Source organism: Pelophylax lessonae (assembly GCF_965119305.1).
Source record: "Pelophylax lessonae genome assembly, chromosome: 13".
Lineage (NCBI taxonomy): Eukaryota > Metazoa > Chordata > Amphibia > Anura > Ranidae > Pelophylax > Pelophylax lessonae.
In genome coordinates this window covers 20,158,575-20,181,291 of record NC_138780.1, presented here as the reverse complement: position 1 = coordinate 20,181,291, position 22,717 = coordinate 20,158,575, and positions in this window count along the sequence as shown.

Sequence of the window (22,717 nt, the reverse complement as noted above, 5' to 3'; positions counted from 1 at the left end):
CTAGGCAGAAGTGCTAAACGCTCTCCTCTCTTCCCTCCCCAGTTCCTGACAGTTCCCCCTCTAAGGAGTGGCCTCTGCATTCTCCAATCAGACTGTTTCATATAAGTCCATATGAGAGATCCAAATTCCAAAAAGGTCCAAAGAGAAAATCTTCCATTCTCAGAAGACTTGCCAGATTCCCTACTTCTGAAGTCTGGAAACAAGCATGATGCTCTGCCATTAGAATTATATAACAGGCTAGATGCCCCACTATGGGGATCTGGCAACTGGCTTGGCGCCCCACTACGGCCGTGAGGCAACTTGATGGGTGCATCACTGCCAGGGTTTGTAGACTGGATTCTCACAGAAATATAAAACTCAATAATGCAAATCCCTCAAGAGAGCAGGTACCCCAACTCTGGGATACCATGGGTATCTGAAGACCTAACACTAGGGTCAGAAAAGGCACATCATGGTGTCATTTTATAACCAAATAGCTTGCCTAGTCGCCTCAACTTGCTCTGCATATTAACTGCCACCTAGGTCTTTCCAAGGCACTGGTTACCCAGCAAAGGTCCCCTAGTCCACTTGAAGTTGCAGCAAGAGCATCTGGAATGTGGCAAGGTATATATGATACTCGACCACCCCCCAAAAGATTGCTACTTCCTAGGCTTTTATGGCAAATGCAGCTTCCAGTTACCGAGGGAATGTGTGGACCACCAGGGTCCCCTAGTGCACCTGAAGTCACAACAGTTGCATCTGGGTCGTGGCAAGGTACATATGTTACTCGACCACTCCCCGGAAAGTCGCTTCTTCCAGGGCTGTTATGGCAAATGCAGCTACCGGTTACTTGGAAATATCTGGACCACATGGCTTTGGTGCAGCAGAAGCCATATGCTGCAAAAGAGACTTGCATAAGGAGACTACTAGAAGAATCTCAGGCCAGACAGACAACCCGTGTAAGGCACGTGACAACAATGGATACTCTGCCACCTAGGTCTTTCCAAGGCACTGGTTACCCAGCAAAGGTCCCCTAGTCCACTTGAAGTTGCAGCAAGAGCATCTGGAATGTGGCATGGTATATATGATACTCGACCACCCCCCAAAAGATTGCTACTTCCTAGGCTTTTATGGCAAATGCAGCTTCCAGTTACCGAGGGAATGTGTGGACCACCAGGCAGGGAATCAGCACATTCCAGCTAGGCAGCAAGTAGGGAATCAGCAGAGTCTGGCTGGGCAGCAGGCAGAGGATCGGTGAAATCAGGCTGGGCAGAGGGTCGGGGAAGTCAGGTTGGTTTACTAGTCTTTTCTCCTCCTAATATTTGGGGACATTATTCCCTATCCTCTGTGCAATGCATGGCATAAAATCTAATCTGAGTGCATCTTGCGGCAAACGTCAAATATACAGCAGAACCAAAATGGTACCCCTGTGCAGAAAATCTGGTCATTACTGGCCTCAGTGTTATATCAAGATACCAAGTGCTGGTATCCTGTGAAACGGGTATAACAATAAATCAAACCTACCTAAACTAACTAACTAAATTAAACTAAACTAAACTATGTATAGATCATGGGGTTGGATAGGGCAGAGCAGGATGAGGCTAAGGAGCAGGGAATAAACCAAAAAGGCTTTTCTTTTCTTTTCTTTGTTTTTCTGTCTTCTTTTTTGATTCTCTTCTTTAAAATAGTTTCTCCTTTCTTTTCCTGCGTCAGTTTTTTTTTTCCTTTTTCTTTTTTTGCCCTTTCTTATTCTTCTAGATTGTATGTTTGGATAGTTTAGTTATCTTTGGTCTTGCAGCCGATCCTTGCTGGCAGAACACAATAACTCTTCCGGAGGGGTTCCCTCATCAACACTGAATGTATTTATTGATGGGGAAATCGAGAAAGTTTCTCAATTTTTTTTTATATACAGTCTCTGTAGAACAGGGCACATAAGCTTGGTTGTTGCTTTATATACAGTCTCTGTAGAACATGGCACATAATCTTGGCAGTTGCTTTATATACAGTCTCTGTAGAGCATGGCACATAATCTTGGCGGTTGTTTTATATACAGTCTCTGTAAAACATGGCACATAAGCTGGATGGTTGCTTTATATACAGTCTCTGTAGAGCATGGCACATAATCTTGGCGGTTGCTTTATATACAGTCTCTGTAGAACATGGCACATAATCTTGGCGGTTGCTTATATATACAGTCTCTGTAGAGCATGGCACATAATCTTGGCGGTTGTTTTATATACAGTCTCTGTAGAGCATGGCACATAATCTTGGCGGTTGTTTTATATACAGTCTCTGTATAGCATGGCACATAATCTTGGCGGTTGCTTTATATACAGTCTCTGTAGAGCATGGCACATAATCTTGGCGGTTGTTTTATATACAGTCTCTGTATAGCATGGCACATAATCTTGGCGGTTGCTTTATATACAGTCTCTGTAGAGCATGGCACATAATCTTGGCGGTTGCTTTATATACAGTCTCTGTAGAACATGGCACATAATCTTGGCGGTTGCTTATATATACAGTCTCTGTAGAGCATGGCACATAATCTTGGCGGTTGTTTTATATACAGTCTCTGTAGAGCATGGCACATAATCTTGGCGGTTGCTTTATATACAGTCTCTGTAGAGCATGGCACATAATCTTGGCGGTTGCTTTATATATAGTGTAGGGGATCAGACTCCAGGCAGGGACACGCTTCTTTAGAAAATGTCATGTTTAATCCACACTCAAGTTCATGACAAAAGAAACTGACTCCTGGCAAAAACAAACAAAAGTAAACTTCCGCTCAGCTGAGCCTTACTGTGCCCATAGTCCGTTAAAGTCCTTGTTCAAAGGTAAGTGTCCTTTCCAGCACAAACATTGGTATCCAAGTTCTCAGGAACAAGCAGCCATGCTCCCAGATGCTTCTTCTAAGGCTCCATGCACACAGGGCGTCATAAAAAAACGAGCTCCAAAGCTGTTTCTTGATGTCGGGAAAAAGCAGCTGTAAAAACGTGCTTTCAGTAGCTTTTTCCATTAGCGTTATTGCACGTTTGGCCACGTAGCTTTTAGCAGCGTTTTTCTGCCTCCATTCAAAATCAATGGTTCCCTATGGGAGCCTATTGATTTGGATGGAAGTCGTACCGCAAGTCGGATCAGGATGATCCGACTTGCGGCGCGACTTGCGCTGTGAGAATCTTGAGGGGGAACTCCACGCCAAAATGGGGAAAAAAACGTGAAAATTTTTTCATTTTTTTTTCATTTTTCACATTTAAAGGGGGCTTCCAGATTCCGATGAGGCCCCCTGCCCTGCCCCCCTGACCATACCAGGCCCCACGCCCATGTTGAGGGCGTGGGGCCTGGTATGGTCCAGGGGGGGTGGGGCCGCTTGCTCGTCCCCTCCCCTTTCCTGGCCTGCCGGGCTGCATGCTCGGATAAGGGTCTGGTATGGATTTTGGGGGGGACCCCATGCCGTTTTTGTGGCGTGGGGCTACCCTCAAATTCCATACTAGACCCGAAGGGCCTGGTTTGGAACCTGGGGGGGAACCCCGCGCCGTTTTTTTCCCCATTTTGGCGTTGAGTTCCCCCTCAAGATTCTCACAGCGCAAGTCGCACCGCAAGTCGGATCATCCTTATTCGACTTGCGGTGCGACTTCCATTCAAATCAATAGGCTCCCATAGGGAACCATTGATTTTGAATGGAAGAAAAAAAAAACGTATAACGTGGCTTAACGCACGTTAAGAAACGTTATGCAGCCTTTAGCAGCGTCAGACGTTTTTACAGCTTGACGCTGCAGCTCCAGACTGCACAGTTCCTGGGTTTTCTACTGTGGTCCATGGAATTGGGAATCTGTCCCACCCAGAGCACTATCAGATTCCCAGTAAAACCAGCCCCAGAACAGACTTTACTAATAAAAGGTAAAGAACTAGAACTCTTTACCATAACATCATTGCTGAATTTACCTTAGATCCAAAAATCTAAGAAACCATGGACGAAACTTAGAACCCATCAACCACTTTCCCCGACATTTGGAACTCTTTTACCAGCACCCTGCTACATAGTCTCTGTAGAACAGGGCACATACGCTTGTTGTTGCTATATACAGTCTCTGTAGAACAGGGCACATACGCTTGTTGTTGCTAAATATAGTCTCTGTAGAGCAGGGCACATACGCTTGTTGTTGCTAAATATAGTCTCTGTAGAACAGGGCACATACGCTTGTTGTTGCTAAATATAGTCTCTGTAGAACAGGGCACATACGCTTGTTGTTGCTATATACAGTCTCTGTAGAACAGGGCACATACGCTTGTTGTTGCTAAATATAGTCTCTGTAGAACAGGGCACATACGCTTGTTGTTGCTAAATATAGTCTCTGTAGAACAGGGCACATAAGCTTGTTGTTGCTAAATACAGTCTCTGTAGAACAGGGCACATACGCTTGTTGTTGCTAAATACAGTCTCTGTAGAACAGGGCACATACGCTTGTTGTTGCTAAATACGGTCTCTGTAGAACAGGGCACATACGCTTGTTGTTGCTATATATAGTCTCTGTAGAACAGGGCACATACGCTTGTTGTTGCTAAATACGGTCTCTGTAGAACAGGGCACATACGCTTGTTGTTGCTAAATACAGTCTCTGTAGAACAGGGCACATACGCTTGTTGTTGCTAAATATATTCTCTGTAGAACAGGGCACATACGCTTGTTGTTGCTAAATATAGTCTCTGTAGAGCAGGGCACATACGCTTGTTGTTGCTAAATATAGTCTCTGTAGAACAGGGCACATACGCTTGTTGTTGCTAAATATAGTCTCTGTAGAACAGGGCACATACGCTTGTTGTTGCTATATACAGTCTCTGTAGAACAGGGCACATACGCTTGTTGTTGCTAAATATAGTCTCTGTAGAGCAGGGCACATACGCTTGTTGTTGCTAAATATAGTCTCTGTAGAACAGGGCACATAAGCTTGTTGTTGCTAAATACAGTCTCTGTAGAACAGGGCACATACGCTTGTTGCTATATACAGTCTCTGTAGAACAGGGCACATACGCTTGTTGTTGCTAAATACAGTCTCTGTAGAACAGGGCACATACGCTTGTTGTTGCTAAATATAGTCTCTGTAGAACAGGGCACATACGCTTGTTGTTGCTAAATATAGTCTCTGTAGAACAGGGCACATACGCTTGTTGTTGCTATATACAGTCTCTGTAGAACAGGGCACATACGCTTGTTGTTGCTATATACAGTCTCTGTAGAACAGGGCACATACGCTTGTTGTTGCTAAATATAGTCTCTGTAGAGCAGGGCACATACGCTTGTTGTTGCTAAATATAGTCTCTGTAGAACAGGGCACATACGCTTGTTGTTGCTAAATATAGTCTCTGTAGAACAGGGCACATACGCTTGTTGTTGCTATATACAGTCTCTGTAGAACAGGGCACATACGCTTGTTGTTGCTAAATATAGTCTCTGTAGAGCAGGGCACATACGCTTGTTGTTGCTAAATATAGTCTCTGTAGAACAGGGCACATACGCTTGTTGCTATATACAGTCTCTGTAGAACAGGGCACATACGCTTGTTGTTGCTAAATATAGTCTCTGTAGAACAGGGCACATACGCTTGTTGTTGCTAAATATAGTCTCTGTAGAACAGGGCACATACGCTTGTTGTTGCTAAATATAGTCTCTGTAGAACAGGGCACATACGCTTGTTGTTGCTAAATATAGTCTCTGTAGAACAGGGCACATACGCTTGTTGCTATATACAGTCTCTGTAGAACAGGGCACATACGCTTGTTGTTGCTAAATACAGTCTCTGTAGAACAGGGCACATACGCTTGTTGTTGCTAAATATAGTCTCTGTAGAACAGGGCACATACGCTTGTTGTTGCTATATACAGTCTCTGTAGAACAGGGCACATACGCTTGTTGTTGCTAAATACGGTCTCTGTAGAACAGGGCACATACGCTTGTTGTTGCTAAATATAGTCTCTGTAGAACAGGGCACATACGCTTGTTGTTGCTATATACAGTCTCTGTAGAACAGGGCACATACGCTTGTTGTTGCTAAATACGATCTCTGTAGAACAGGGCACATACGCTTGTTGTTGCTAAATACAGTCTCTGTAGAACAGGGCACATACGCTTGTTGTTGCTAAATACAGTCTCTGTAGAACAGGGCACATACGCTTGTTGTTGCTAAATATATTCTCTGTAGAACAGGGCACATACGCTTGTTGTTGCTAAATACAGTCTCTGTAGAACAGGGCACATACGCTTGTTGTTGCTAAATATAGTCTCTGTAGAACAGGGCACATACGCTTGTTGTTGCTAAATATAGTCTCTGTAGAACAGGGCACATACGCTTGTTGTTGCTAAATACAGTCTCTGTAGAACAGGGCACATACGCTTGTTGTTGCTAAATATAGTCTCTGTAGAACAGGGCACATACGCTTGTTGTTGCTAAATATAGTCTCTGTAGAACAGGGCACATACGCTTGTTGTTGCTAAATATAGTCTCTGTAGAACAGGGCACATACGCTTGTTGTTGCTAAATACAGTCTCTGTAGAACAGGGCACATACGCTTGTTGCTATATACAGTCTCTGTAGAACAGGGCACATACGCTTGTTGTTGCTAAATACAGTCTCTGTAGAACAGGGCACATACGCTTGTTGTTGCTAAATACGGTCTCTGTAGAACAGGGCACATACGCTTGTTGTTGCTAAATACGGTCTCTGTAGAACAGGGCACATACGCTTGTTGTTGCTAAATACGGTCTCTGTAGAACAGGGCACATACGCTTGTTGTTGCTAAATACGGTCTCTGTAGAACAGGGCACATACGCTTGTTGTTGCTAAATACGGTCTCTGTAGAACAGGGCACATACGCTTGTTGTTGCTAAATACAGTCTCTGTAGAACAGGGCACATACGCTTGTTGTTGCTAAATACGGTCTCTGTAGAACAGGGCACATACGCTTGTTGTTGCTAAATACAGTCTCTGTAGAACAGGGCACATACGCTTGTTGTTGCTAAATACAGTCTCTGTAGAACAGGGCACATACGCTTGTTGTTGCTAAATACAGTCTCTGTAGAACAGGGCACATACGCTTGTTGTTGCTAAATACGGTCTCTGTAGAACAGGGCACATACGCTTGTTGTTGCTATATACAGTCTCTGTAGAACAGGGCACATACGCTTATTGTTGCTATATACAGTCTCTGTAGAACAGGGCACATACGCTTGTTGTTGCTAAATACGGTCTCTGTAGAACAGGGCACATACGCTTATTGTTGCTATATACAGTCTCTGTAGAACAGGGCACATACGCTTGTTGTTGCTAAATACAGTCTCTGTAGAACAGGGCACATACGCTTGTTGTTGCTAAATACAGTCTCTGTAGAACAGGGCACATACGCTTGTTGTTGCTAAATACGGTCTCTGTAGAACAGGGCACATACGCTTGTTGTTGCTAAATACAGTCTCTGTAGAACAGGGCACATACGCTTGTTGTTGCTAAATACGGTCTCTGTAGAACAGGGCACATACGCTTGTTGTTGCTAAATATAGTCTCTGTAGAACAGGGCACATACGCTTATTGTTGCTATATACAGTCTCTGTAGAACAGGGCACATACGCTTGTTGTTGCTAAATATAGTCTCTGTAGAACAGGGCACATACGCTTGTTGTTGCTAAATATAGTCTCTGTAGAACAGGGCACATACGCTTGTTGTTGCTATATACAGTCTCTGTAGAACAGGGCACATACGCTTGTTGTTGCTATATATAGTCTCTGTAGAACAGGGCACATAAGCTTGTTGTTGCTATATACAGTCTCTGTAGAACAGGGCACATATGCTTGTTGTTGCTAAATATAGTCTCTGTAGAACAGGGCACATACGCTTGTTGTTGCTATATATAGTCTCTGTAGAACAGGGCACATACGCTTGTTGTTGCTAAATACAGTCTCTGTAGAACAGGGCACATACGCTTGTTGTTGCTAAATATAGTCTCTGTAGAACAGGGCACATACGCTTGTTGTTGCTAAATATAGTCTCTGTAGAACAGGGCACATACGCTTGTTGTTGCTAAATATAGTCTCTGTAGAACAGGGCACATACGCTTGTTGTTGCTAAATACAGTCTCTGTAGAACAGGGCACATACGCTTGTTGCTATATACAGTCTCTGTAGAACAGGGCACATACGCTTGTTGTTGCTAAATACAGTCTCTGTAGAACAGGGCACATACGCTTGTTGTTGCTAAATACGGTCTCTGTAGAACAGGGCACATACGCTTGTTGTTGCTAAATACGGTCTCTGTAGAACAGGGCACATACGCTTGTTGTTGCTAAATACGGTCTCTGTAGAACAGGGCACATACGCTTGTTGTTGCTAAATACGGTCTCTGTAGAACAGGGCACATACGCTTGTTGTTGCTAAATATAGTCTCTGTAGAACAGGGCACATACGCTTGTTGTTGCTATATACAGTCTCTGTAGAACAGGGCACATACGCTTGTTGTTGCTAAATACGGTCTCTGTAGAACAGGGCACATACGCTTGTTGTTGCTAAATACGGTCTCTGTAGAACAGGGCACATACGCTTGTTGTTGCTAAATACAGTCTCTGTAGAACAGGGCACATACGCTTGTTGTTGCTAAATACGGTCTCTGTAGAACAGGGCACATACGCTTGTTGTTGCTAAATACAGTCTCTGTAGAACAGGGCACATACGCTTGTTGTTGCTATATACAGTCTCTGTAGAACAGGGCACATACGCTTATTGTTGCTATATACAGTCTCTGTAGAACAGGGCACATACGCTTGTTGTTGCTAAATACGGTCTCTGTAGAACAGGGCACATACGCTTGTTGTTGCTAAATACAGTCTCTGTAGAACAGGGCACATACGCTTGTTGTTGCTAAATACGGTCTCTGTAGAACAGGGCACATACGCTTGTTGTTGCTATATACAGTCTCTGTAGAACAGGGCACATACGCTTATTGTTGCTATATACAGTCTCTGTAGAACAGGGCACATACGCTTGTTGTTGCTAAATATAGTCTCTGTAGAACAGGGCACATACGCTTGTTGTTGCTAAATATAGTCTCTGTAGAACAGGGCACATACGCTTGTTGTTGCTAAATATAGTCTCTGTAGAACAGGGCACATACGCTTGTTGTTGCTATATACAGTCTCTGTAGAACAGGGCACATAAGCTTGTTGTTGCTAAATACAGTCTCTGTAGAACAGGGCACATACGCTTGTTGTTGCTAAATATAGTCTCTGTAGAACAGGGCACATACGCTTGTTGTTGCTAAATATAGTCTCTGTAGAACAGGGCACATACGCTTGTTGTTGCTAAATATAGTCTCTGTAGAACAGGGCACATACGCTTGTTGTTGCTAAATACAGTCTCTGTAGAACAGGGCACATACGCTTGTTGCTATATACAGTCTCTGTAGAACAGGGCACATACGCTTGTTGTTGCTAAATACAGTCTCTGTAGAACAGGGCACATACGCTTGTTGTTGCTAAATACGGTCTCTGTAGAACAGGGCACATACGCTTGTTGTTGCTAAATACGGTCTCTGTAGAACAGGGCACATACGCTTGTTGTTGCTAAATACGGTCTCTGTAGAACAGGGCACATACGCTTGTTGTTGCTAATTACGGTCTCTGTAGAACAGGGCACATACGCTTGTTGTTGCTAAATATAGTCTCTGTAGAACAGGGCACATACGCTTGTTGTTGCTATATACAGTCTCTGTAGAACAGGGCACATACGCTTGTTGTTGCTAAATACGGTCTCTGTAGAACAGGGCACATACGCTTGTTGTTGCTAAATACGGTCTCTGTAGAACAGGGCACATACGCTTGTTGTTGCTAAATACAGTCTCTGTAGAACAGGGCACATACGCTTGTTGTTGCTAAATACGGTCTCTGTAGAACAGGGCACATACGCTTGTTGTTGCTAAATACAGTCTCTGTAGAACAGGGCACATACGCTTGTTGTTGCTATATACAGTCTCTGTAGAACAGGGCACATACGCTTATTGTTGCTATATACAGTCTCTGTAGAACAGGGCACATACGCTTGTTGTTGCTAAATACGGTCTCTGTAGAACAGGGCACATACGCTTGTTGTTGCTAAATACAGTCTCTGTAGAACAGGGCACATACGCTTGTTGTTGCTAAATACGGTCTCTGTAGAACAGGGCACATACGCTTGTTGTTGCTATATACAGTCTCTGTAGAACAGGGCACATACGCTTATTGTTGCTATATACAGTCTCTGTAGAACAGGGCACATACGCTTGTTGTTGCTAAATATAGTCTCTGTAGAACAGGGCACATACGCTTGTTGTTGCTAAATATAGTCTCTGTAGAACAGGGCACATACGCTTGTTGTTGCTAAATATAGTCTCTGTAGAACAGGGCACATACGCTTGTTGTTGCTAAATATAGTCTCTGTAGAACAGGGCACATACGCTTGTTGTTGCTAAATATAGTCTCTGTAGAACAGGGCACATACGCTTGTTGTTGCTAAATATAGTCTCTGTAGAACAGGGCACATAAGCTTGTTGTTGCTGTACTGTATATAGTCTCTGTAGAACAGGGCACGTAATCTTGGTGGTCTAGGTGAAACTAACCAGTCCATTTAAAATGTCCCCTTATATTTGTTTGCTGCGCCACAAACAAAGTGCCTTCTCGATGCCAACTCTGAGACCGTTGTTGAAGACGTCCAAACCGACATTCGTAAGGTGAACCCCATCTCGACCGATATATGATGTGTCCCTTTCCAATAACTGGTGTTGCACCACCACTCCACCAGTCTCACTAAGAAAATTAGAGATTGTCCTGTTCACCACGATTCTGGCATGTGAAGTGGCCTCGTGGGATTTGGGCCCCCTCCAGGACACCCTTGGGACAATCTCAGACCATACAAGGACAAGGGATGGGTACAGTTCAGAAAACCTTGAGAAATCACTCTTGATCTGATGGATTAAGGTTCCCGTAGGCACGTTGTGAAGGTCATTTCCTCCAGCGTGAAAAACTAAAATATCCGGGGGTCCCCGCTGGTGCATATTATCCTGTATGACAGGGCGCAGTCTTTCCCAGGTTGCTCCTCGGATTCCGATCCAATGTATCTCCACCTGACTGTCATCCAATCCGAGAGCATGCAGTCTTGATCGTTGTTCAGCCCAGTATATGTAGGAGTGGCCTACCACCCAAACGATGCATTTTCTTTGGGGACCACTAGGTTGTGAAGCCCCAGAAGGACGACCAGCTGTCTTTTCCAGACGTTTTGCATTAATAACATCACTTAGGTGTTTCGTGTCCACAAAATTGGCCTAAAAGACAAGACAAAAAATATGTTATACGGTGAAGTCATAAACAAAACAATAGCCTAGTCTCTATATATGTAATCCTTAACAGATCTAATGTCTACTGCATATATGGTGTGTGATGGCTAGGATAAAAGTAAAGTAACTTCACATGGCCATTCTGTTAGGGTCCTTTCACACGGGCTTTCCACCGGGCGGACTCCGTTTTACTCAGCGAGGATCGATCCGCCGATCCCGGCTGAGCAGGCGGGATGATAGGTCCATCTCCGCTTACTTTGCAGAGACAGACCTGCCAGAGCCCCGCTCTCCTCTATGGGAGATCAGATAAAAACAGACCGCCTGTCCATTCTCATCCGATCTGATCCTTCAGACAGATCGAAAATAGGGTTTCCATCCGTCTGGAATTCACGGACAGGATTGGATCGGGTAGCAGCGGGTGTCAGCGGACATGTCACCGCTGACATCCCCTTCTCCATAGAGGTGCATGGCGCATCCAATCAGGTCTGAAAAAACTGACAGGCCAACCTGGTCGGAAAGCTTGTGTGAAAGTGGCCTTAATATTATGTGACCAGATTTTGATACTAGGTCATGTTACTGGCCTCCATGGAAGCCCACGTCTGTGGATTCTTTAGGCTAGGTAGGTACTTCACCCCCTTCTATTATTCTTACTGCATTTGCCACAGCAAGGCAGATTACATCCATTATATATAAAATAATAGTTTTGGGTGGAGTTTATCTTTTTAGCCCTTGTAGACATTAAAAACCATGTTTTATGGGCAGAGGCGTAACTAGAACCTTTAGGGCCCCGGTGCAAGAAACCATGAAGGGCCCCCCGGATCCCTGGACAGGGCCCTTCCCTTCAAGCCTGGGGCTCTTCCCACTGATCTTGGGGCCCTTTACTCTCATTGCAGGGCCCTTTATTACGGTCCCGCAGTGGGACCCTTTCACAAGTTCTGCAGTGGGCTCCCTTCCTGCCATCTTGGGGCCTCCCCGCGGTGGTGGAATGTCAGGTCCTGGTTGCAAGGGTGACCTTTGCGATCCTGGAAGTTCACCCACTGGTGTCAGTAGTTTTTATTTTTTGGTATTTTATTCTTATTATTTTCATCATTTTATTTTATTTTTTTACAATGTCACTGACTATGACTCTGTCCATTCAGAAAAGGAAGGAGCTGGTAAATTACATATTTACCGACCCCTTCCTGGTTCTCTATTGTGACACATCCCCTGCAGCAGACGGCAGGAGAGGGGAGGGAGCACAGTGGGGAGGGGGGGGCAGCACAGGGGGGGAGGGGGCCAGCACAGGGGGGGGGGGACAGGGGAGCACACAGGGGCCAAGAGACAGCAGAACACAAGTGAACTGGATAGGAGGGGTGGCGGGGGCAGCATACAGAGGAACCAATCCCCTCCATTTTCCTCCTGCAGCTACAGGAGGAAAAAGGAGGACAGTGATTTATCTACATGCTGCCTCTGCCACCCCTCCTATCCAGGTGTACAGGGGAGGCGCAAATGCCCCCTGGAGCATGGGGCCCGGTTGCAATTGCAACCCCTGCAACCCCTGTAGTTACGCCCCTGTTTATGACACCCGGAAGATTTAAAAAGATCTACTTACTTTCTGCTTGATGTTAAAGTTGTGATGTTTTCTGGGAAAGGCATCATTTGGACGTCGGCTTCCATCACCGTTGTAGGGTCTGCTGAAGGAGGAGACATAAAAATAATTGATTAGGTTTAGATTCATTAGCAGTGCTAATAGCAACATACCAAAAAAATAGAGTCCTTAATACATATTTACAACACCACATCGCCAGATCCAACATGCTAATACCAGTAAGGTCATGGGAGTTTGAAAGAAGAACTTTAGTCCCATGCGATCCGATTCTGGTGCGGACCCAATAAAGGGTCCTGTGCGAGTTGTGTCCGGATGCGATGCAAATTTAGCCAAACAATCTGTATGGCTGAATTTGCATCGCACAGACATCTCATGTGATTTGCAGAGCAGTACACCACGAATAATATGCAATGTCTGTCATCGCATATATGTGATCCGGCCCTTAGGCTTTTTTTTCGTTTTGGATAGAGTAACTCCTATCATGTTTTTTTTTACCATTGGGGGGCTCTCCCTTCACTTCCTTCCCCATAGCCAATACAGGAAGTGAGAGGAAATCCATTGGGCCCATCCAGGTCAGCAGAACTAGTGTCCCCATTGGTGAGAGTTCCCCTCTATTACTGTTCTGGTGACAACCCAACATTTAGGAATTTCTTTCACTTTTAGTAAACAGGAGAAATAGAGAGGGTGAATCTCCATAATGGGGGGCACAAACAGCAATAAAAACTGACAGGTGTTCTAATCCCTCTCCAATCCCTACAACACTAAAAATACTTTTTCCTTTACGTATACTTTAATGTAGAAGTCCAGGCTAATACTATCTAAGCTTAAACCTGCTCCCACCTCCATTCTAATCCCTATACTAACCACCCTCTAAGGCAGGGGTAGGCAACCTTGGCTCTCCAGCTGTGCTGAAACTAAAAATCCCATCATGCCTCTGCCTTGGGGAAGCATGCCTGTGGCTGTCAGAGTCTTGCAGTGCCTTACGGGACTTGCAGTTCTACAACAGCTGGAGAGCCAAGGTTGCCTACCCCTGCTCTAAGGGAAAGATGTCTATACTTACCTAATCTAAGGGTGCTTTGGTCTGGTCATGTGATCTCCCCCGCGGTCGGCTTCAGAGGAGAGGAGGGAGTAGTGGCCACAGCTGCAATGCCTGGCTGTTGACGTCACCCATAGACTTTCTATGGGGCATCCGTGGTCAGATGTTCCTCCTCTACACTGAAGCCAGCGATGGAAGCCAATCACGTAACTGGACCAGAGAGCCCTTAGATTAGGTAAGTATATACTGTATGTGTATATATATATATATATATATATATATATATATATATATATATACATATATATAAATACAGTATGTCACAGAAGTGAGTACACCCCTCACATTTTTGTAAATATTTTATTCTTTTCATGTGACAACACTGAAGAAATGACACTTTGCTACAATGTAAAGCAGTGAGTGTACAGCTTGTATAACAGTGTAAATTTGCTGTCTCCTCAAAATAACTCAACGTACAGCCATTAATGTCTAAACCGCTGGCAACAAAAGTGAGTACACCCCTAAGCTATAATGTCCAAATAGGGCCCAAAGTGTTAATATTTTGTGTGGCCACCATTATTTTCCAGCACTGCCTTAACCGTCTTGGGCATCGAGTTCACCAAAGCTTCCAGGTTGCCACTGGAGTCCTCTTCCATGACGAAATCACAGAGCTGGTGGATGTTAGAGACCTTGCGCTCCTTCACCTTCCGTTTGAGAAGTGAAAATGTCTGAATTGGGCCCAAAGTGACAATATTTTGTGTGGCCTCCATTCTTTTCCAGCACTGCCTTAACCCTCTTGGGCATGGAGTTCACCAGAGCTTCACAGGTTGCCACTGGAGTCCTCTTCCACTCCTCCATGACGATATGGAGTCATGGCACGCTACGATGTCCCACAAATAACTGCCAAGATGTTTGGTTTTTTTTAACAGCAAAACTAACATTTCCATGAATCTCACCACATCTTAGATACAACATAGATATATGTTATTAAAGTGTAACTATGGGCAAAATAAAAAAAATGACAGCTATGACTCAGGGCTGAATTCACTAAGCTTATATGCTAGAGAATATGTAGACTTGTTTAAAAAAAATGACAGTTATTTTCAGCTGAGTCTAATAAGATTTAAAAATAACAGTCACACAGCTGAATTAAAAGCCTTATCCTTGTGTTAAATATTTGTTAAAATGGTTATTTTTCAAACTTATTAAAAATGTAGCATTATAAAAAAATAAAAAATGTGTAAATTGAGCCAACAGTCTGTCAGTAGCAGGGACACAGCCGCCTTTGTAACAGAATTTTATAACCTGGTGATCTCTTACCATTTAGAGTGTTTAGATTTAAATTCCTTTAACAGACCAAGCTGTCCAGCCAAGATGGCAGTTGGTCTGTTCCTTTAACAGACCAAGCTGTCCAGCCAAGATGGCAGTTGGTCTGTTCCTTTAACAAACCAAGCTGTCCAGCCAAGATGGCAGTTAGGGCTCATTTACAGCAGATGCACTCAGGTGTGTTTTTATACGCAGCATTACCGCAGTACAAACACATATACAAGAGAAATGAACAAGTCTATTTTACACGATTCCAGTGCACTAAATATATATCTAAATATATATGTATATATATATATATATATATATATATATATATATATATATAAATGAATAAATAAATATATATATATATATATTTATATTATATTTATATATATATATATATATATATATATATATATATATATAAATGAATAAATAAATAAATAAAATATATATAAAAAATATATATAAATATTTTTATATATATATATATATATATATATATATATAAATATTTATATATATATATTTTTTTATATATTTTATTATTATTATTTATTATTATTATATTTTATATTATATATATATATTTTTTTTTTTCCTTTTTTTTTATTCAATCCTACTTACCTCCTAAATGAACGAGATTTAGGTTGCTGTCCGCTTCCCTCTGGCTGCCGACGATCAGCATGCAGAGGGTTGGGACGTGATAGTTTGGTGCGCAGATCAAAAACCTTGTCTGCTTTACCCATTTTGCCCCAGAAAAGGTGGAATAAACCAGGGCAGTTAGAGTCACGAAAGATCTTACTTTCCTCTAAAAGAATATCCAGTAATTCACAAGACACTAGGGATCTAGTAAATTACTGGAGCAAGGTATGAGAAGTCTCCAGATAAGGCAGCCAGTAAGCCAGCTGTTTACCCTTCCACTGCTCAGTCCCAAGTGACTGTTGGTCAGTGCTGCTCAGCTATTTATGGTCCCGGGCACGCTGTGATGTCATGGAAATAACTGCCAAGATGCTTTCTTTTTTTTTTTTTTTTTTTTTTTTCAACAGCAAAACTTTATTGCCATTTTTTTTTCAAAACTAACATTTCCATGAATCTTACCACATCTTTGATACAACATAGATATATGTTATTAAAGTGTAACTATGGGCAAAATAAAAAAACGACAGATATGATTCAGGGCTGAATTCACTAAACTTATATGCTAGAGAACATGTAGACTTATTTAAAAAAAATGACAGTTAATAAGATTTAAAAATAACAGTCACCCAGATGAATTAAAAGCCTTATCCTTGTGTTAAATATTTGTTAATATGGTTATTTTTCAAACTTATTAACCACTTGCCGACTGCCGTCAGTAGATTTACTGCGGCAGTCAGCCCCTCACAGGCAAAGTGACGTAAATTAACGTCACTAGCTCCCGCTCCCGCGCGGTCACTCGGCGATCGGCGGGGGAGAGGGAGAAAGGCAGGCAGCTTGTGTAAACAAGCTGCCTGTCAGTTCTCCCTGTGTAGAAACACTGATCATACGGTTCTACTATGTAGAACCGTTGATCAGTGTAACTACAGCTCAACAGACAGCCAATCACAGTTAGAATCACGCCCCTAGGGACACACACCACCCCTCCCTCTCAAATAAAGTTAACCCCTTCACTGCCAGTGTATTTTTACAGTAACAGTGCATATATATAGCACTGATTACTGTAGAAATGTCACTGGTAACCCCAAAAGTGTCAAAAATGTCAGTCAAGGGTCCGATCTGTCCGCCGCAATGTCGCAGTAACGCAAAAAAAAATCACAGATCGCCGCCATTACTCGTTAAAAAAAAAAACAACAAAAATGACAAAAATCTTTCCCTTTGTTAGTAAACGCGATAACTTTTGCGCAAACCAATCAAAATACGCTTTTTGAGATTTTTTTTACCAAACATATGTAGCAGAAAACAAATTGGCCGAAAATGTAAAAAAATTTTGATTTTTACTTTTTTTTTGGGGGGGAATTTCATATTAAAAAAATGTGAAAAATATTGTTATTTTTGCAAAATTGTCGCTCTTTTTTTTGTTTATAGCGCGTGATCAAAAAATCGCACAGGTGATCAAATACCACCAAAAGAAAGCTCTGTTTGTGGGAAAAAAAGGACGTCAAATTCGTTTCGGTACAGCGTCGCACGACCGCGCAGTTGTCCGTTAAAGTCACGCAGTGCCGTATCGCAAAATACCCCCTGGTCTTTTAGCAGCCAAATCCTCCGGGGCTTAAGTGGTTGAAAATGTAGCATTATAAAAAAAATAAAAAATGTGTAAATTGAGCCAACAGTCTGTCAGTAGCAGGGACACAGCCGTCTTTGTAACAGAGTTTTATAACCTGGTGATCTCTTGCCAGTTAGTGTGTTTAGAGTGAAATTCCTTTAACAGACCAAGCTGTCCAGCCAAGATGGCAGTTAGGGCTCATTTACAGCAGGTGTGTTTTTATACGCAGCATTACCGCAGTACAAACACATATACAAGAGAAATGAACAAGTCTATTTTACACAATTCCAGTGCACTAAATATATATAAATGAATAAATAAATTAAAAAATAAATAAATAAATAAATAAATAAATAAATATATATATATATATATATATATATATATATTTATATATAAATATCTATCTATATATATATATATATATATATATATATATATATATATATTTATATATAAATATCTATCTATATATATATATATATATATATATATACATATATATACATACATACATACATATGTGTATATACATATATTTTTATTATTTTTTTTGTTCAATCCTACTTACCTCCTAAATGAACGAGATTTAGGCTGCTGTCCGCTTCCCTCTGGCTGCCGACGATCAGCATGCAGAGGGTTGGGACGTGATAGTTTGGTGCGCAGATCAAAAACCTTGTCTGCTTTACCCATTTTGCCCCAGAAAAGGTGGAATAAACCAAGGCAGTTAGAGTCACGAAAGATCTTACTTTCCTCTGAAAGAATATCCAGTAATTCACAAGACACTAGAGATCTAGTAAATTACTGGAGCAAGGTATGAGAAGTATCCAGATAAGGCAGCCAGTAAGCCAGCTGTTTACCCTTCCACTGCTCAGTCCCAAGTGACTGTTGGCCAGTGCTGCGCTGCTATTTATAGCCCTGGGCACGCTGTGATGTCAAGGAAATAACTGCCAAGATGCTTTTTTCTTTTTTTTTTTCAACAGCAAAACTTTATTGCCATTTTTTTTTCAAAACCAACATTTCCATGAATCTTACCATACCTTAGATACAACATAGATATATGTTATTGAAGTGTAATTATGAGCAAAATAAAAATGACATATATGACTCAGGGCTGAATTCACTAAGCTTATATATGCTACAGAATATGTTCTGTAGACTTATTTTTTTTTTTAAATGACAGTTATTTTCCGGTGCATCTAATAGGATTTTAAAATAACAGTCACACAGCTGAGTTGAAAACCTTATCCTTGTGTTAAATATTTGTTAACCACTTGACCACCGGAGGATTTTGCTGTCTTCCGTCCAGGCCAGGCTGTGCGACTTTAACTGACAATTACGCGGTCGTGCGACGCCGTACCCAAACGAAATTTACGTCCTTTTTTTCCCACAAACAGAGCTTTCTTTTGGTGGTATTTGATCACCTGTGCGATTTTTACTTTTTGCGCTATAAACAAAAAAAGAGCGTAAATTTTGCAAAAATAACAATATTTTTCACTTTTTTTTATATGAAATTCCCCCCCAAAAAAATGTAAAAATTAATTTTTTTTTAAATTTTTGGCCAATTTGTTTGCTGCTACATATGTTTGGTAAAAAAAAATCGCAATAAGCGTATTTTGATTGGTTTGCGCAAAAGTTATTGCGTTTACTAACAAAGGGAAAGATTTCTGTCATTTTTGGTGTTTTTTTTTTTAACGCGTAATGGCGGTGATCTGCGATTTTTTTTGTGGGACTGCAACATTGCGGCGGACAGATCGGACCCTTGACTGACATTTTTGACACTTTTGGGGTTACCAGTGACATTTCTACAGTAATCAGTGCTATACATATGCACTGTTACTGCAAAATGACACTGGCAGGGAAGGGGTTAACTTTATTGGGGAAGGAGGGGTTAAGTGTGTCCCTAGGGGCGTGCTTCTTACTGTGATTGGACATGGCTACTGGTGTAGGAACAGTGATCAACGGTCCTACATAGTAGAACTGTATGATCCCCATTCTTACACAGGGGAGAATGACAGGCGGCTTTGTTTACATCAGCCGCCTGCCTTTCGCCCTTCACGGCAGATGATCGCGAGTGACCGGCGGACATCGGGTCCGCCGGTCACACGCACGGACTTCCCAGGGAACGAGCTGGGGCGGGCGCGCGCCTCAGCGGGTGCGCGCTCTGCCGCTATTGGCTAACAAGCAAGTGACAGGCTAGTGACGTATATATATGTCACTTTGCCTGGCAGGGGCTGACTGCCGCAGTATATGTACTTGTGGCGGTCGGCAACCGGTTAAAGTGTAATTATGGGCAAAATAAACATGACAGATATGACTCAGGGCTGAATTCACTAAGCTTATATATGCTACAGCAGTGTTTCTCAACTCCGGTCCTCAAGGCACACCAACAGGCCAGATTTTAAGTATTACCTTGGGGAGATGCAGACTAGAATACTGCAATCACTGAGCAGCAAATGATATCACCTGTGATGCATTTCAGTTTTCTTGCAAACCTGGCCTGTTAGTGTGCCTTGAGGACCGGAGTTGAGAAACACTGTGCTACAGAATATGTTCTGTAGACTTATTTTTTTTTTTAAAATGACAGTTATTTTCCGGTGCATCTAATAGGATTTTAAAATAACAGTCACACAGCTGAGTTGAAAACCGTATTCTTGTGTTAAATATTTGTTAATACGGTTGTTTTGCAACCTTATAAATATTTCACATTTAAAAATATGTGTATGTTCTTTTAAGACTAATTGGACCCTATATGGACTTGTGTTCTATTATGTGGCTAAGCGCCTGTTATATGTTTTTTACTGGCAGGATCAACAGGTGAAAATTCGGGAAAAAAGTGACTTTAAACCCAAAATTTATTTTCTTTATAAAACTTTCCTACAGAGTTTCTAAAAGCTCAAGGTTTTTTACCTTCGTGCATTCTATGCATAAAGGTACTTAATAACAAGCAAAAATAGTCAGTGGTCAGTGGACGGAAAAATCACTAGTGGTCAGTGGGTGGAAAAAACCATCAGCGGTCAGTGGGAGGAAAATTGTATTGGTGTTGGGGTGCGAAAAAAAATGATGGTGTTCCTGGCCAGTGACTGATGAGTGTGGTTGGTGGGAGGAAATAAACCTCAGTGGTAGTGGTCAGTGAGACCACTTTCTTTACATTATTACTGTATATATTAAAAAACTGGTCTGGTGGTCAGATTGACAGTGGTCTGAGGTAAGAGAAGAACCTTTGCACTGTAAAGTCTTCCTGCTGTCATGAAAGGCCCTCGAGACTCAAGCAGACTGGCCAGGGAGTCTCCGTGAACCGTTCCTTGGTTCCACCCACTACCCACCTCCCGGTATCATCCTTTTTAGAAAATACAGAACCAAGTAACATTTGTGGTACCTTTAAGCAATTTGTATGGATTTTTTTTATTGATAACAAAAAAGCAGTAAAATAGATCCCCTGCAGCCAACAATAATAGACCCTCCCAGCAGCAATAGATCCAGCTAGCGACAATGGGTCCCCAGCAGCAACAGCAGATCTCCCAGCAGACAGCATCAATAGACCCTCCAGCAGCCTGACGAAGGAGCACGGATGCTCCGAACGCGTGCACCTTCTATCTTCTCCCTACCAGGAAGTGACGTTGGTCAGACCGGAAGCTGGTAGCCGGAGCCCCGCAGAGAACCCTCCGCCGCCGCCGCTCAAACCCACGGACAAGCTGCCGAACAACAGCTTCCCCATGGATCCACCAGCATCAAACCACCCTCCTCCACTGCACTTCCCCAGGAGAAGAAGATAGATGATCCCGCCATACCTATTGTACCAGTTCATCCTTACCTCAGAGTAAGTTGCTACATTCATCTTTTGTACCAATAAATCTATGCTACACTAAGCCGACGCCCCTCTCTCCTGCTTTTTAGCCAGCTACAAAAGATTGCTCCATAAAGAGTAGATCCCTCCCGTCAACAACTGACCCCTCAGCAACATAAGAACCACCCCATTAACAATAGACCCCCCTGCAAAATGAGATCTCTTCCAGAGACAATATATCCCCCAGCAGCCACACTAGACCTCCCCAGCAGCAATAAACCCTCATGCAGGAATATATCCTCACCAGCAACAATAGATCCCTAAGCAGCCAGCATCAATAGACAATGTTGCATTCCTTGCAATTGCATACATTCAGTGCTGGAGGTGCCGGAACTGCGTTCCCCCGCATTCCCGCTGAAAAAAAGCCCTGCATACACATGTATATGTGTTTGAGCTTCGGGGTGCACGCCTTAACCACTTAAGCCCCGGAAGATTTTACCCCCATTCCGACCAGGGGGTATTTTGCGATTCGGCACTGCGTGACTTTAACGGACAATTGCGCGGTCGTGCGACGCTGTACCTAAACGAATTTGGCGTCCTTTTTTTCCCACAAACAGAGCTTTCTTTTGGTGGTATTTGATCACCTGTGCGATTTTTTGATCACGCGCTATAAACAAAAAAAGAGCGTCAATTTTGCAAAAATAGCAATATTTTTCACATTTTTTTATATGAAATTCCCCAAAAAAAAAATTTAAAAATCAAAATTTTTTTACTTTTTCGGCCAATTTGTTTTATGCTACCTATGTTTGGTAAAAAAAATCGCAAAAAGCGTATTTTGATTGGTTTGCGCAAAAGTTATCGCGTTTACTAACAAAGGGAAAGATTTCTGTCATTTTTGTTGTTTTTTTTTTTAACGTGTAATGGCGGCGATCTGCGATTTTTTTTTTGCGGTACTGCGACATTGGGGCGGACAGATCGGACCCTTGACTGACATTTTTGACACTTTTGGGGTTACCAGTGACATTTCTACAGTAATCAGTGCTATATATATGCACTGTTACTGTAAAAATACACTGGTAGTGAAGGGGTTAACTTTATTTGGGAGGGAGGGGCTGTGTGTATCCCTAGGGGCGTGCTTTCTACTGTGATTGGCTGGGGCTTGAGCTGTATGGACACTGATCAACGGATCTACATACTAGATCCGAGTGATCAGTATCCTAACAGCAAGGAGAATGACAGGTGGCTTGTTTACACAAGCTGCCTGACATTCTCCCTCTCCCCCGCCGATCGCCGAGTGACCGGCGGACATCGGGTCCGCCGGTCACACGCGCGGGGGGGTCCGTGACCACGCGGGAGCGGGAGCGCGCCTCCGGGGGCGCGCGCTCGCTCCCTAGACCCTCACAAGCTAGTGACGTAGCCCTA